The sequence below is a fragment of the Puma concolor genome, chromosome B1 (assembly GCF_028749965.1).
Source record: "Puma concolor isolate L17-30 chromosome B1, mPumCon1.1.hap2, whole genome shotgun sequence".
Taxonomy (NCBI): domain Eukaryota; kingdom Metazoa; phylum Chordata; class Mammalia; order Carnivora; family Felidae; genus Puma; species Puma concolor.
Window position 1 is genome coordinate 101,522,753 of NC_141670.1, and position 18,552 is coordinate 101,541,304.

At 36.9% G+C, this 18,552-nt stretch overlaps 1 long non-coding RNA gene and 1 other non-coding gene across 2 annotated transcripts in view; both read right to left on the reverse strand.

Annotated features, from left to right (window-relative positions):
- The window catches only part of LOC147581777 (uncharacterized), a 115,359-nt gene that overhangs the window by 14,052 nt on the left and 82,755 nt on the right, over positions 1-18,552 (reverse strand). The window lies entirely within an intron of this gene.
- Positions 13,060-13,163, reverse strand: LOC112859144 (U6 spliceosomal RNA). Its single transcript, XR_003223461.2, has one exon. It is a non-coding gene; the product is annotated as a U6 spliceosomal RNA (small nuclear RNA).

Sequence of the window (18,552 nt, forward strand, 5' to 3'; positions counted from 1 at the left end):
CAGAATTCCATGCTATCAACAACAGAGGAAGGTGGTTCAGGATGTGTACAACCAAAGATGTTATACATGTGCCTAGTGCTGAATTCTCAAAAGATTGCTCCAAGTGTCCCAAAATAAATGGTATCTGATAAGTTCTAAATTAGTAGGTGATAAGTAATTGACTCCATCAATATGGTATTTCCAGAAGATTCTCTAGATAATTGCTATAATAAGTATATTAGATTTGTGTCCTCTAACCAGCCAACAGGAAAAATGTTCTCATAAATTTTTGCCCAGGTGTTGCACATGTTTTATTTGTTTGCTTGAATACACACACACACACACACACACACACACACATGCAAACACACACACACGTACACATATAAATATTCATGTTATATATATATATATATATATGTATGTGTGTATATATATAATATTCATGTCAAATTACATTATGAAATGTAAGTATAAAAAATAAATTTAAATGGGACAACCTACTTTAATTTTAAACAAGTGTTTGAATCTCATCCCAAGTTTGGAGAAGTGGGGACAAAGCTGGCAGTGATTACTTGGTCACACCACTTGCAGTGTGGCAGCGAGTGCCTAAGTCCTCCCAGCACATGTGCTGCCACTCAGGCACTGCTCTGCTGTACCCTGTCTTAAGATTCTGCAAAAAGTCCAAGCATCTTGATCTTATTCATTTTTTCTGCTTCTAACAGCTGTAACAATTAGAGATGCCCTAATGGCTGAATCAGAACATTTCCCAGTCAACAAAGCAAACAATGGTGTAGCAATTCAACTAGAAAACTTTTTGGTCTGAAGTATGTTCTTTTCTAGTTCAAGCATCTGGGAAAGGTACTGATAATATTGAATTGAGGGAAACCATAAGCCAGTAGGAACTTTAAGAACTGACATATCAATCAACGTCTCTATAGGACTCTAACAGAGGTAGGGTTTTTCATTCTACATGTTTCTCAAAGTTAATCATAGTTTTAATTAACTTAGAAATGAAATATGTTACTAAGTGATGTAGGGAGATAAAAAGTAAATAAAATATGTATTCTCTACCATTAGCATATGTTTAGAATCTAGTTTGAGAGAAAGAACATGGACATATTTTTTAAAAGACAGCATCCGAGTAATAGTTTCTAAATAAATCTAGAGGTAATCAACAGAGAGACAACAAAATGGACTAGACTGTTTTGGGCAGGATTTAGATTGGAAAGGAGGCAGCAATAAGAAAGATATTCCATGTAAGGTGTGGATAAAGTGGCAGAGGAAGGATAGGCAGGCTGGGATCTGACTGCTATAAGGGGCTGGTGCCATGGGGATTAGAATCATGTACTCTCAGGCTTAGAGGAATTATAGAATTCTGCCAGAAGTTGCTTTGTTTATGTTGTATATGCACATATATACCAATTTTAGCTGACCCCTCCTAATAGTATGTTGATCTCATTTTGCCTATCTCCAGCTAAAGGTCTGATTAGCAACTTCCAGGCCCAGATTCCCACCAAACCCTTTAAACCATAATCACAGCCCCAGAGTAAAAAATATCAGTGCCTTCTACTAATCATGGGTCCCAGAATTCCACACTTATTTTTTAACTCATAAAATAGAAAACAAATGTTCATTAAACAATGAGTTTGATCTAACCAGCATAAAAAGGAATGGAGGGAAAGGCAGCCCAGTGTTGTGGTTTGTAACCTGGACTCTGGAGCCAGACTTCTTAGATCCAGAACACTGGATCTCCTACTTCGTGGAGGCCTGACACTGGGCAAATCTATACCCCAATGCTTTCATCTGTAAAATGGAGATAATAATGATACCTCAAAGCATGATTCTGAGCATTAGATTAATTAATACTTCTAAAGCATTTTGAGCAAAGCCCCATATAAGTGGTCATACTACTAATATTAATAACATTAGTTTCATTACTGAGTAAGCTGAGAAAATAGTCATGTGACTTATACAAAAAAACACAAGACTCATACCTTAGGAACATTTTTAGTTTTTAGAATTTATGATGTTAGTTTTGTTTGCCAAAAGTAATTACTTTAACATGAATCCTCACCATATGGCAACAAATAGCTAGAACTCAGGGAGACCCTCAGCTCACTAAAAAGTCAGAAAACTTTTTAGTGGCTTATCGGGGGGAATGAGACTCTGGTCATTGTCATATAGATCTGGTCAGTAGAGGGTACAGTGTTCTCAGAGGTTGTATGGATTCCTAAGACCATTAGGCACTTGGAATTTGAAGATGTTCTTTTTACTACCTTAAACTTTGGGGAAAAAAGAAAAAAACTAGAGGACAGGGGGCAGGAGGATGGGGCAGAGTAGGAAGACCAGAGGCTCGCTTCATCCCATAAACACAACTAGATAACTATCAAATCCTCTTAAATATCTCAGAAATCAACCTGAAGACTGACAGAACAAACTCCACAACTAAAGGAAAGGAAGAAGCCACATTGAAAAAGGTAAGAAGTGCAGAGACAGAGTTTAGGGGAGAAAGTGATCACAGCTGCTGTGGAAGAGAGGAAGCCGTGGTTGCAGAGAAAGGCAAGAGAAACAGGAGTACACCAGCGAATGCACGAGGAGAATGTTCCCCCAAAGCCATTGGCTTGGAAAATCAGAGGGACTGAATTTTGTGAGTTCTTGCTACCAACAGTGTTTAAAGCCTAGAGTTTTAAAAGTCAGTGGGCTTGGCTAAGATAGAGCTCAGAGGGCATTGCATCTGTTCCTGAAGAGAAGGCAGGCAAACAACCTGAAACAGTGTGGAAACAGCAATCTGAAGCATGGCTGGGAACACAGTGGGGAGATTATTCACTTTTATCCAAGCACATACCTAAGAGGTAGAGTTAACAGAGATACCTCTCCAGGAACAAAGATTCTGGCAGATGCCATTTCCCTCTCCCTCCCCTCAGCATAAACACAGAGCCACCTGCAGGGGTGCAATGCTAACACTGGCTGCCTAACTTGCTTATACCAATCCCCACTTTTGCTGTGCTTTGGTGGGACTGCCCCTCTCAGTTAAGCTTGCTTTAGTGCTAGTGCAGCAGGCCCCTCCTCCAGAATACCAGCACAAACCCTACACTCACCATGTCTCCCAAGAGACTCCCAGAGTTCTGCAGGGCCTCAGATATCTTGGAAGTAATGTCAGGTCTAATTTCACAAGCAGACCAGAGCCTACCTAGTCAAAACTTGCCACATTCTGGCCAAGGACCAAACACTGCCTATAGGCAAAGAGAGCCTCTACTGACAACTGGCCTGGAGGATAGACCAGCCAGAACACAACAGCAGAACACATGCAGCACACACTGAAGACATTCCCTAAAGCACCAGGCCCTAGGCACTACATGGCCTCTTCTTCATAAGGTCATTACTTTCAGGAGGAGAAGACATAACTGGCTTCTCTAACACACAGAAGAATGCAGAGAGTTAGACAAAATGTGAAGAAAGAGGAATTTATCCCAAATGAAAAAACAAGATAAGGCCACAGCCAGAAATCTAATTGACACAGATATAAGTAACATGCCTGATGGATAATTTAAAGCAACAACCATAAGGCTACTCACTGGGCTTATGAAAAGAATGGAAGACATCAGTGAGGACCCTTCCCACAGAGATAAAAGAGTTAAAAAAGAATCAATCCGAGATGAAGACCACAATAAATGAGATTAGAAACACACTTGATGCAACGAACAGCAAGCTGTAAGAAGCAGAGGAATGAATTAATGACTAGAAGACCAAGTAATGGAAAACAATGAAGCTGAACAATAGAGATTAAAGAAGAATTATGCAACAAGAAAATAGACTTAGGGAGCTCAGTGATGCCATCAAATGTAATAACATTCGTATTATAGGAGTCCCAGAAGATGAGGAGAGATAAAAGGGGGCATAAAATTTATTTCAAGAAATAATAGCTGAAAACTTTCCTAACCTGGGAAAGGAAACAGAAACCCAGATCCAGGAGGAACAGAGAACTCTCATCAAAATCAATAAAAGCAGGCACACACCAAGACGTATTGTAATTAAATCTGCAAAATATAATGGTAAGGAAAAACATTAAAAACAGCGAGACAAAAGCAGTCATTCACTTACAAGGGAAAACCCATAAGGTTAGTTGGAGATTTTTCAACAGAAACTTGGCAAGACAGAAGAGAGTGGCATATTCAAAGTGTTGAATGGGAAAAATCTGTTCAATTTTACTCCATCCAGCAAGAATACTCTATCTAGCAGAGCTATCATTCAGAATAGAAGGAGAGATAAAGTTTCCCAGACAAATAAAAACTAAACCACTAAACCACTAAACCAATTCTGCAAGCAATATTAAACGGGACTCTTTGAGTGGAAAGGAGAGACCAAAAGTGACAGTAAAAAGGCAGCAAACACAAAAGTAGTAAAAACGAATATTTCTGTAAAAATCAGTCAAGGAGCTCACACACGCATGAAGGATATAGAATATAATAATATATACCTAATGTGGGGAGAGAAGAGAAAAGAATGGGTTCAAACTTGAATGATCATCAAATTAATATAGACTGTTAATTTCAGGAGAGGTTATATACAAATCTACTGGTAACCATATATCAAAACCCAGTAATAAACATGCAAAGAATAAAGAGAAAGAAACACAAATATGTCACTAAAGAAAATCAGTAAAACATGAAAGAGAGAAAGACAAGAAAGAATCAAAAAATGTCTCCGGAAGAAACCACAAAACAAGTAATAAAATGGGAATAAATACGTATCTATCAATAATAACTTTGAATATAAACAAACTACACACTCCATTCAAAAGGCATAGGGTAACAAAATGGATAAAAAAACCCCAAAACTTATTTATATGTTGCCTACAAGAGATTCATTTTAGACTTAAAGACACTTGCAGATTAAAAGTGAGGGGATGGAGAAACATTTATCATGCAAATGGAGGTCAAAAGAAAGTTGGAATAGGAATACTTATATCAGACAAATTGGAATTTAAAGCAAAGACTGTAATAAGACAAAAAGAAGGGCACTACATAATAATAAAGGAGACAATCCAACAAGAAAATATAGCAATTTTAAATATTTATGCACCCAACACAGAAGTACCCAAATATATAAAATAATTATTAACAAACATAAAAGAACTAATTGATAATAACCCAATAATACTAGGGGACTTTAACACTCCACTTACATCAGTGGACAGATTGTCTGAATAGAAAAATAAACAGGGAAACAATGGTTTTGAATGACACACTTAATGGACTTTACAGATATGTTCAAAGCATTTCTTCCCAAAACAGTGGAATACACAACCTTTTCAAGTGCAGATAGAACATTCTCCAGAAAAGATCACTTAGTTACAAAACAGACCTCAACAAATAGAAAAAGACTGAAGTCATACCATATAACTTTTCTGGTCACTACACTATAAAACCAGAAGTCAAGTACAAGAAAAAAATCTGGAAAGACCACAAATACATGGAGGTTAAGTAACATGCTACTAAATAATAGAAGTGTCAACCATGAAATCAAAGAAGAAATTTAAAAAAAATAAATGGAAACAAAAGAAAATGAAAAAGCAGCAGTCCAAACCTTTGGGACACAATAAAAGCAGTTCTAAGAGGGAAGTTTATAGCAATACTGGCCTACCTCAAGAAGCAAGAAAAATACCAAATAAACAACTTAGCCTTACAGTTAAAGGAGCTACGAAAATAACAACAAATGAAGCCTGAAGCCAGAAGAAGGAAACATATAATAGAGATTAAAGCAGAAATAAATGATATAGAAACTAAACAAATATATAATAATAATAGAACAGGAGCTGGTTCATTGAAAGAAATTAATAAAATTGATTAAAACCTCTAGCCAGATTTATCAAAAAGCAAAGAGAAAGGGCTCAAATAAATAAAATCACAAATGATAAAGGAGAAATAACAATCAACACTATAGAAATACAAACAAATATAAGAGAATATTATGAAAAATTATATGGCAACAAATTGGACAACCTATAAGAAATGGATAAATTCTTAGAAACGTATAAATTACCAAAACTGAAACAGGAAGAAACATACAACTTGAATAGACCAATAACTAGCAATGACAGTGGGTGTGTAATCAAAAAACTTGCAAGGAACAAAAGTCCAAGACCAGATGACCTCCCAAGGAGAACTCTACCAAACATTTAAAGAAGAGTTAGTACCTATTCTTCTCAAGCTATTTCCAAAAAATAGAAAAGAAAGGAAAGCTTTCAAATTCATTCTATGAGGCCAGCATTACCAAAACCAGATAAAGGCACTACTAAAAAAGAGAACTATAGACCCATATCTCTGATGAATATAGATACAAAAATTATCAATAAAATGCCAGCAAACTAGGGAACTTGGGTGGTTCAGTCCGTTGAGTGTCTAACTTTGGCTCAGGTCATGATCTGGTGGTTTGTGAGTTCGGGCCCCACATCGGGCTCACTGCTGTCAGATTGTCAGTGCAGGGCCTGCTCTGGATCCTCTGTCCTACTCTCTGTGCCCCACTCCCCCCAACTTGTGCTTTCCCAAAAGTAATTAAATATTTTTTATTTATTTATATTTTTTTAATGTTTATTTTTCAGACAGAGAGAGACAGAGCATGAGCAGGGAAAGGGCAGAGAGAGAGGGAGACACAGAATGTGAAGCAGGCTCCAGGCTCTCAGCTGTCAGCACAGAGCCCGACATGGGGCTCGAACTCACAGACTGTGAGATCATGACCTGAGCCGAAGGCGGACACTTAACCGACTGAGCTACCCAGGCACCCCTTAAATATTTAAAAAAAAAAAAAAAAAAAAAAAAAAAAACAAAAACAAAAAAACACTAAAATTACTGTGGTTAAATAAATAAATAAATAAATAAATAAAATGCTGACAAACTGAATCCAACAATGCGTTAAAAAAATCATTAATCGGGACGCCTGGGTGGCGCAGTCGGTTAAGCGTCCGACTTCAGCCAGGTCACGATCTCGCGGTCCGTGAGTTCGAGCCCCGCGTTGGGCTCTGGGCTGATGGCTCAGAGCCTGGAGCCTGTTTCCGATTCTGTGTCTCCCTCTCTCTCTGCCCCTCCCCCATTCATGCTCTGTCTCTCTCTCTGTCCCAAAAATAAATAAATGTTGAAAAAAAAAATTAAAAAAAAAAAATCATTAATCATGATCAAATAGGATTTATTCCTGGGTTACCAGGGTCATTCAATATTTGCAAATCAAACAATGTAACACATCATATTAATAAAAGAAAGGATAAGAACTATATGATCATTTTGATAGATGCTGAAAAAGCATTTAACAAAGTGTATAGCATTCATTCATAATAAAAACCCTCAAAAAAGTAGATTGAGAGGGAACATACTTCAATGTAATAAAGGCTATATATGAAAGTTCCACAGCTAGTATCATCTTATTTGAGGAAAAACTCAGCTTTTCCTCTATGGTCAGGAGCAAGACAGGGATGTCTACTCTCACCACTTTCATTCAGCATAGTACTGGAAGTTCTAGCTATAGCAATCAGACAACAACAACAACAAAATCAAAGGCATAAGTAAATTGCAAGGCAATGATAAATAAATTGGCAAGGAAGAAGTAAAACTTTCACTATTTGCAGAGAACATGATACATTATATAGAAAACCTGAAGGACTCCACCAAAAAACTGCTAGAACTGATAAACAAATTAGGTAACGTCACAGGATACAAAATCAATGCACAGAAATCTGTTGCATTTGTATACACCAATAATGAGGCAGAAGAAAGAGAAATTAAGGAATTAATCCTGTTTACAATTGGACCAAAAACAATAAGATACCTAGGAATAAACCTAATTGAAGAGGTGACAGACCTATATTCTTAAAGCAATAAAACACTGACGAAAGAAATTCAAGATGACACAAAGACATGGAAAGACATTATATGCTCTTGAATGGAAGAACAAATATTGTTAAAATGTTTATACTACCCAAAGCAATCTATACATTTAATGCAATCCCTGTCAAAATACTACCAGCATTTTTCAGAGTTAGAACAAACAATCCTAAAACTTGTGTGGAACCATAAAGGATCCCGAATAGTCAAAGCAACCCTAAAAAAAAAAGCTAGAAGCATCACAACTTTGGACTTTCAAGTTATATTACAAAACTTTAGTAATCAAAACAAGATGGTACTGGCACAAAAATAGACACGTAGATCAGTAGAACAGAATAGAAAACTCAGAAAGAAACTCACATTCATAAAGTCAATCTTCAACAAAGCAAGAAAGAATATCCAATGGGAAAAATAAACAAATAATCCAACTAAAAAATGGGCAGAAGACACAAATAGAAATTTTTTCATAGAAGACATACAGACCATCAATAGACACGTGAAAAGATGCTCAACATCACTCATCATCAGGAAAATGCAAATCAAACCTACAATGCAATATCACTTCACACTGGTCAGAACGACTAAAATCAGTAACACAAGAAACAACAGGTGTTGGAGAGGATATGGAGAAAGGGAAATGCTTACGTAGCGGTGGGGAGAATGCAAAATGGTGCAGCCACTCTGGAAAATATTATGGAGGTTCTTCAAAAAGTTGAATAGAGAACTACCCTACAATCCAGCAATTGCACTGCTAGGTATTTATCCAGAGAATACATAAATAATTCAAAGGGATACATTCACCTTGATGTTTATAGCAGCATTATTTACAATAGCCAAACTATGGAAACAGCTCAAGTGACTTTCGACTGATGAATGGACAAAGATGTGATATATATGATACACACACACACACACACACACACACACACACACACACACAATGGAATATTACTCAGCCATAAAAAGAATGAAACCTTGTCATTTGCAATGACATGGATGAAGCCAGAGAGTATTATTCTCAGTGAAACAAGTCGGTCAGAGAAAGACAAATACTACGTTATTTCACTCATATGTGAAATTAAAGAAACAAAACAAATAAGCAAAGGGGAGAAAAAGAGAGAGAGGCAAATCAAGAAACAGACTCTTAACTGTAGAGAACAAGTTGATGGTTACCAGAGGGGAGGGGCATGAGGGGATGGGTGAAATAGGTATGGGGATTAAGGAATGCACTTGTCATGATGAGCACTGGGTGATGTACGGAAGCGTTAAATTACTATATTGTGCACCTGAAACTAATGTTACACTGTATGTTAACTAACTAGCATCAAAATAAAAACTTAAAAAAATTAGAGGGGACTGTTTCTGACTTTCCAAACTGAAAATCCACTGAAAGGTGGAGAAGATTTCTCTCCAATGCATTTTGGAGTTAAGTGTCATGCTCAGGTTGTGGAGAGACTGCTATTGTCCACCAGATATCTGTGATTTTCTTCCATCATGTGCTGTTGTCATGGAGAAGCAGCTCTCCAGTAAGGAACTACACTTTCCAACACCTTTTATATTGGGTAGACCCCTGACACTCAGTTTCAGTGAGTGAAGAGTGAGCCAAAGTAATATTTTTTTAAAAAAAATTCTGCCATTAGATTCTCCATTCTTTCTTCTCCTCTCTGCAGGCTAGATTTGAGGCTGAGAATAGCCACCAAAACCAAGTGTTTCCTAAGCCTGGTCCCTACATGCTGTAGGGAGGAGAGCCCATGCTGCCTCTTAGACCTGATAGGAGTGGGAAATAAATTTCTATTCTGTTTAGCCACAAAAAATCTGGGCTTTATTTGTTTCAGTAGCTAGCATTACATTGCTAATAAAGGGGTATAAATTAGAGAGAAGTTCTTGCCCAGTAGCAATCATGGTCAAGCCACCAGGAATAACTCGACATCTGACCCACAGCCTTAAACAATAAACATGTAGATGTCTCATTAGACAGTACGATGAGAGAGTATCAGACTACTGTGAAAAATTACCAAGAAGTCAGACTTCCAAAATGACCCAAAGCCTTCCAAAGTGACCCAAAACTACAAATCTTCCAAGAAACTATTAAATGTTCATGAATTAAAGTATTTTCCAGACCAGTGAGGTTCAGATAACCCTTGAGTAAATATCTAAATGTCTGGGTGCTTATTTAAAAACAAAATAAATCTCTAATCCTTTGGAGGCCTTGATATTAACAATGACTATTACTATAGTGGTTATGGGATGAAATCATCTATAACTAGAGGAGTTATGAAGCAGTAGCTATAAAATTTCTTAGTAGAAAGGGAAGTTGTTGGGTCCTCCTCAGGCCACTTTCTCTTTGTAATTATTTCTAAATCATTACCTTATGTCAACCGTCACTACAGCAGAAACCCAATTCTCCATGACTTTTAAAAGAGATATAGAAGAGTAACTGCCAAAAACAATGATTGCGCTTGAGAGAGAGAGAGAGAGTGAATATCTGTTTTTAGTCAGAGAAAATGTTTATGTAAAGGAAAAAGACTATAAGAATTTAATAGATTTAGTACTATAATAAAGGATGATTATATAAGACTGATGTCTGCGAAATCCAGTAAAAACATGCAGTCCGCTTTCCTTAGGAGACCCTGTCTCCATATAAATGCTTGGTAAAAAGTCAAACCACTTGAAAGGAAGGATTTTACTGTCCTCTGTGAAATCAGCTTTATGAGCCATTTGCTCAGCTTGTCCTGTGTCCTGTCAGGTGTGTCTCATGTTTACCATACTTGTCAGCATTTGTTCCCACCTTTCACTCAGTTGTACCTTTTAATGCACTGACAGCTTCCTTCATCAAATTTAATGGCCTCTTTCAGACAAAGGGATAATTGACTAATCAGATCTTCTTATTTGCAATAACCCTGAGGAACGAATTTCCCTCAGACAGTTAAAAGCATGTCCCAGGCCTATAAATGATGGCAATGCAGAAGTCATCAGGTACTTGTCATTCCCATGGAACAGAGGACTGCACACAGGGGTGACCTTTTGTTGAAAAATTCCACTACAAGCCCTCCGCTCCTAACCTTCCCCTTGTTGTTTCTTAACTAATGCAAATTGCTTATTACTTTGCAAGTTAAAAATTAGTATTTTTCTTGAAGACTATCCTAAGATTTAATTATTATAATGTAAAAAGGCAACAATCTTAAAATATTTTGCCAGTGGATGCATTGACAAATATTTCAAACTTAAGCTCTATATTTTATTTCTAGAGAACAAGAAAAGCTCTAATTTCCTGTCAATGGAACATAGAATCAGACCTCTACCATTGTATCGAGTGGCCATTTGTTGTTTTACATTCCCTAGTTCTGCCAACAACCTCTCAAATGTGTCTTAGAGGAATCGCACCCCTTCCCCCACTCTCCATCCATAGAATTCACATAAAATTGACACTGTTGCGTTTCAAGGAGGGGCTGAGCAAAGTGCTATAGCTCTCTATTGATCAATATTAGTTAGCGCAGCACTTTCCAGTCTTTGTTCATGGTATGGGCCACAAAAACAAAGAAAAAAATATTGTTAGAGTGCACGTTGAGATAAAAGAATGGAGCAAATCTAAGCCAGAGTTGACTAGCCCGGGTCTCTGCCTGACTGTACTCCAAGACAGAAGGGACTTGATACCCCAGTGCATATACAACATATTCAAGGCATGCCAGTATTATTATAGTAGCCAGTGTGCTTGGGCATACCAGTTGAAGCTCTAGGTTAAGGCAGGCATTCACCAAACAAATTGGGCCAATTTGATGATGAAATTTGATTCCAGTTTTGGCTATCTTTAACAGTCTCTATTTTCCTATACACGGGCTGATAATGGTATGAGCCTGGCAAAGACAAGACTACTCGGATATGACTGAAGATGAGGATCCATGGGCGTGTATTTGTGCATACAGTGAAAGACCTCCCCCTGAACATTTCATCTCTAAGAGTCAATAAAAGCCATTTTGCACTTACGCCACTTTCTGTGATATACAATTGAAGCTCTAAATTCTGTTACATACAGATAACCTCTGTATGTACTATAGTATACTGCAACTTATTTTTCATCTGTTGTCTCCTCCACTGGACTGTTAATTTGTTGAGAATAAGAACTGTGTATTAGTTAGATTCGTACGCCGAGCAAAGCACATGGTCCATATGATGAGGTACTCCATCAGGATATATGTGTGTTAAAATGAATACAAGAATGCATGTTTTTAATTAAAAAACTATGAATGAAATGGAATCAAGATGTGTCCTGTTGTAATCCATACACCTCTGAATGGCTTTATAAGCAAAGCCTTAAGAATTTGGGCACCTTGGAATATAACACGTGGAGGAAAAGAAAATGAGTTAAATGACTTCACTTAAAAATTGTATTTTCTGGGGTGCTTGGTGGCTCAGTCAGTGAAGCATTGGACTCTTGATTTCTGCTCAGGTCATGATCTCATGGTTCGTGAGTTCAAGCCCCACATCAGGCTCTGAGCTGACAGTGCGAAGCCTGCTCGGGATTCTCTGTCTCCCTCTGTCTCTGCCCTGCCCTCTATCTCTCAAAAATAAATAAATAAACACTAAAAAATTGTATTTGCCAAATTTATTTTTCGGTAGTTCAAAGCTGTAAACACCCCATTCAAGTCAAATGGCCTTAAGGTTCAAGGAAACAAATAAGTAACAGAAACAGAAATCCTAAAATCCTTATCCTTCAGTTCTGTTCTCTGGTAGTTACTTATTCTAGCTCCTTTCCCTAAATTATACAATCTAATTGCTTCCTTTTCTCCCCCATCTCCTGAAAGAGAAATCAGTTCTTATTCCCAAGTCATGAAAGTGAAGGCAGGTGGGCAGGATAACCACAACAAACCAGGGTACAAATCAAGCCTGTTGCATTTGATTTTTAGACCTTCCCCTCAGCAAATCTCTAAGACTGATCTGTCATAAAATTATCCTTAGGTTCGCTTTGGCGATTTTGAAGTTTATTCAAAGGGAAATTAGGAGAAATTAGACCTGACTTTCTTTCACAAAAAATAGGCTGAAGCTCCACTGAGAATTGGGAACTGGGGTCAGACTGGAAGACTCACGCCATTTTTCGTGAAGCAGGATTTTATTCACAGTGCTCTATGTTAACTGGACAGCAGGTTAACGGGAAAAGGAGAAAGATAGGAGATAACTTTTTTCTTTTGTTTCTTTCTTTTTTAAAAAAAATATGGAACACTCCACGAATTTGCGTGTAGTCCTTGCACAGGGGCCACACTAACCTCTGTATTGTTCTAATTTTAGCATATGTGCTGCCAAAGCCAGCACAAGGTTACCTTTCAACATTTCTCTCTGCAGGGAGAATCATAAGCTGAGCCCTGTAATTTTTTTTTTTTCCCTAGACCTGCACCATACATTCCCTGAGTTGTCTTAGAGTGGTCCCCGCTGGAAAACCATTTAAAGCCCTTAGGTTTCAAGGCTTCAGTAAAGGTGTGTCAAGCCCTGGACTCTGTCACCCTCTAGTCATCCCCTTGAAAAGAGAATCTCATGCTGAGTTAGCTAATGAGTAAGTCTCTGCTTTAATTTTTTTTTAATGTTTTCATTTTATTTATTTTTGAGAGAGAGAGAGAGATGGAGTGTGAGCGGGGGAGGGGCAGAGAGAGAGAGAGAAAGACACAGAATCTGAAGAGGCTCCAGGCTCTGAGCCTTCAGCATAGAGCCCAACGCAGGCTCACAAGCCGTGAGATCATGACCCGAGCCGAAGTTGGATGCTCAACCGACCAAGCCACCCAGGCGCCCCGAGTAAGTCTCTGCTTTAATCGAAGAAACCACAAGGAAGGCCTGCTTCCCGCTCTATCTAGGCAGAATACCACGGGCATCACCGTGAAATGGATATTAAGTAGGCCGTGAAAAACTCTAACTTCTGTCTCTTCCATATCAAACTAGATAAAATACCTTCCTTTCATCCTTCTTTTAAAGTCTTTTAACCTCTGGATACATATCAGTAAAACAAGGGTGTGCCTCAAAGTCTACTTTTTGTACAATTCAGTGATTCTATAGCACTGATATAAAGGAGTGGCAAACGTCTGAGACTATGCTGTATGTCAGTTATTTCTGGAATGTTGACAAGCCTTCTGGTTGAGGTTCATTTGGATGCTATACATCCGTGTGTCTACTACCATGAGACATATGTTCCTGTTATGAGCATGAAGTAGTGATGGAACCAAGGAAAAAGTACTCAATTGTACTAACTTACACATATTAAAAGCCTAATCACCTAATTAATATAGAATTTATTTGTCAATCCTGGTAGAACATCTCCCAACCTCTCACTAAATTATCTTTGTATACTATGAAATTAAAGGAATTAATCAAAGCCTAGGACTAACCATCAAATATTTGCCAGATTATAAGAGCAATTTCTACTCATTGTAAGCTTGATAGAACTAGAGTGAACAATAATAGTAATATGTCCACTCATATGGAAATGACAATACTATTAAAAAGAAGAGATTAAAAAGAAATTAAGAGAGGAGCGCCTGGGTGGCTCAGTGTGTTAAGTGTCCAACTCCTGATTTTGGCTGAGATCATGATTTCACGGTTTGTGGGATTGGATCCCGCCCCATGTCAGACTCTGTGCTGACAGTGTGGAGTCTGATTTTCTCTCCTCCTCTCTTTTCCCCACCCCAGCTCATTCTCTCTCTCTCTCTCTCTCTCTCAGAAAGAAAGAGAGATTAAATGAGAGAGAATGAAATGAAAAAAGATCACAAAGAAACAAAGAATTCAATATTCAAAATGGGAAAGGAGAGACCCTTCAATAAATGGTGTTGGGAAAACTGAATAGCCACATGCAGAAAAATGAAACTGGACCACTTTTTACACTATACACAAAAAGCAACTCAAAATGGATTAAAGGTTGGAAACCAATTTGACAATAAATTTCATATTAAAAAATGGATTAAAGGCTTAAACATAAGACCTGAAACTAAAACTTCTAGAAGAAAACATAAGGGGTAACTTCCATGATATCAGTCTTGGCAGTGATTTTTTAGATATGGTACCAAAAGCAAAGGCAACAAAAGCAAAAATAAATAAGTGGGATTACATCAAACTTAAAAGTTTATGTGCAGCAAAGAAAATCATCAACAAAATGAAGAGGGGATGGTGGGGAGAGGGGAGATGTTGGTCAGAGAATATAAACTTCCAGTTTTAAGATGACTGAGTTCTGGGGATCTAATGTACAGCATGGTGACTATCTCTAATAATATTGTGTTATATACTTGAAAGTTGCTGAGAGTTAATCTTAAATGTTCTCAGCATAAAAATGAAGGAGTAATTATGTAAAGTGATGCAAGTGTTAGCTAATGCTGTGACAATAATTATTTTGTCATATACGTTTATCAAATCAACACATTGTACACCTTAAACTTATACAATGTTGTAGGTCAACAGTATCTCTATAAAGATGGAAAAAAACCCAAAATGCAATATTCAAATAAAATGAATATTGGAGACAAATTTGTTTTGAAAAAATTGAATTAATGACATGGAAGACAAAATTGAAAAGCCTTCTAATATACAGAGGAAAAATTTTTTAATTTTGAAGATTCAAAGGAAAAATTCTCAAGCATCTGGAAGAAATAAGATAACAAGCTATCAACACAGAAACAAAAATTGGTGGAGAGTCATACAATTTATCCGAGAGACAATCCAGTTTAAACTGGAAACTCTCCATAAGTCTCAAGGTGCAGCAGAATTGGGTAACTTTAGAAGTAAAGTGAAGGGTGTGATATTAAAATAAGGTGAAAGATGGAAGAAAGGCATTTAAGGAGCAGTTAGATCCCTAAAGCCAAAGTACATTCTCCTACTCTATGACTTCAGGTGGCTACTCTTTCTGAAGAAATTCAAGTTTTATTGTCTGGAGAAGATAAAAGAGTAATTATCTGGAAAGGAAGATTCCACACATGGTTAAACTTTAAGTACCCAATGAAAATAAGGAATTTACCCGGCATGCAAACCATTATTAGCTCTCCTAGATCACCCTATACTGAAGTTTGAGGCTGGCAATCTCATCCATATGTCTAATACTTCCAATCACTTTTTTTTATTCCTTCTTAATCATGACCAGAGATCCCAGAACTTCCATATGAGAAAAGCTTCTCTTATATGAGATAGAGATTAAACCAACCAAAAGGAATAAAAAAAAAAAAATTTGGAATGAATGGACACTAATCTGACATATTTTTAAAAGATAGCACTTTAAAAAGAAATCATCATTGGTATCAGCAGAGCAGTAAGACAATAAAGCATAGTCATGAAGCAAGATGTACATCCTCAAAAAAAAAAAATTTAAAGAACAGAACAAGCTCTTAAAATGTAAAGCATGATAGGAAAAAAATATTTTGAAATAAAATATATAAACAAAATAAAATAAATTTTAAAATTTAAAAATAAAAAAATACCATAAAGTTAAGGAAATTAGCCCCAGCATATAGAGCAGAAGAACACAGAGATGAAAAATAGGAGAGGAAGATAAGAAAATTGGAAGACCATTCTAGGAGATTCAACACCTGAACAATACGGGTTGCAAAGAGGGCAAAGGAATATAGAAAAATGGAGTGATGAGATTAATAAAATAATTAAAGGTAATACCACAGGATTGAAAGACATGAGTTTCTGAATGGAAGGGTCTATTTAGTACCCAACACAGTGTAAGAAAGCAGACCCACAGTAAGGCACATTACTGTAACATCGTGCAAAAATGCAGACAAAGAGAAAAACTTAATAGCTTCTGGAATAAAAGGTAAAACAAAAGCAAAAGCAAACAAACATCAGGTTGCATACAAAGAATTAGGAATCAAAATGGCTTCACCCTCTAACATCACCGCTGGGAACTAACAACACAGCAATGCTTTCAAAATGCTGAAGAAAAATTATTTCCAATCCAGATTCCTATACTCATCCAAAATAACAAGCGAATACAGGAAGATTACAATAGACACATTTTGAGACATAAATTATCTTTGAAAAGTTATCCTCACCTCTTGCTCCCAGAAAGCATTGGCAAGATGCTCTACCAAAATGAAGTTGACCATGAAAGAGAAAGCATGAGCAATAGTAAACATGGTCCAACACAGGAAGAGAGGTGAGGGAAGAGAATGCCCTGGATACAGACTATAAAGGGAGCAACCAGTCCAGATTGCATGGGAAAGCTATCCTCTTTTTACATGTGCCAACATTCAGGCAAGTAAAAGTCAATATTCCTCTTTGTTATTGATGAGATTCATATTAGCGATGGTCTATATCTGAGATTAAATGGTAGAGAATAAAGAATGGTCTTTATGTGTATGGTGTGTATGGTTGCAATGATTCCCGCTATCTCTTTTAAACAACAGTTAGGCAGAATCTTTTGATCCCCAAAGATTATAACACATAAGAAAACACAAATATTTCCACGGAATGAAATTTTCTTACATAGCACATTTCATCAAATTTAAGAAACTTTCAATTGCAATTTGCAATTTATATTAGCAGGAAGGACAAACAACAAAGACTGAGAATCTAATTAATAATACACACATACAGCTGAGTCACCAAATTGCTACATCCTCACTAAAGGTTAAATGAAAAGTAAACCCATCATATGGGGAGATAGCAGGAAACTAGCATGTCTCAAACTTGACACTACTCGGAGAGAGAAAAATAATCTCTTCCTGGAATTTGAACCATAAGCTAATATTCACACAAATTTGTGGAGTCAATTCACATTCTCGATGTAGTTCAACAAAACAGAAGAGTTTTAACTTAGATAATTTAATTTGGAGTAGTCTCTGGTTGGTAGGATTTCAGATGACTGGCAGAAGCAAATACAAATCCTCTAGAAGGACTCAGTTTTGAAAACCTTTGATTCTAAGATGCATCCTAATTGCACATTTAAAAAAAAAAAGGAAAAGAATATGTGCCTTAGAATCCATGACATAATGTATGTAAATACTTATAAATGCACAGAATGTCTCGGAAAGCATGCCCAAGAAGGCGAAAATGATTCCATCTGGTGAGAAGAATGAAATAGTTTACTTAGGAGAAGGGGAATGTAGATAGTTATTCTTATCTTTTCCCCTTTATTAGTACTCTCTGATGCTTTCACAAATTGCCATAAAATTCAAAGTTTAAAGCAAAATAGGTTTATAACCTTGCAATTCTGTAGGTCAGAAGTCTGACAAAGGTCTCACTGAGCTAAGAGCAAGGTGAGCAGAAGGCTACATACCTTTCTGCATACCTTTCTGCAAGCTCTAGGGGAGAATCTATGTCCTTGCCTTTTCCAGCTTCCAAAGGCCACATGTCTTCCTTGGCTTGCAGTCCCCTTTCTCCATCTAGCAACACAATGTCTCTCTAATCTTCCATCTGTTTTCATGTCTCTCTCTATCTGTAGCTGGGAAATGCTCTCCAATTTAAGGATTAGATTAGATTTGGCTCATCCAAATAATACAGGATAATCTCCCCATCTCAGGGTCCTTAACCCTAGTCACATCTGCAAAGTCTTTTATTTTATTTTATTTTATTTTATTTTATTTTATTTTATTTTATTTTATTTTATTTTATTTTTTGGTAAGGTAATGTATTGTATTCACAGGTTCTGGAGATAAGAATGTGAACTTTTCTTTTTTTCTCTTCTCTTTTTTTTTTTTTTGAAAGGGGGTCATTCTGCCTACTTTGT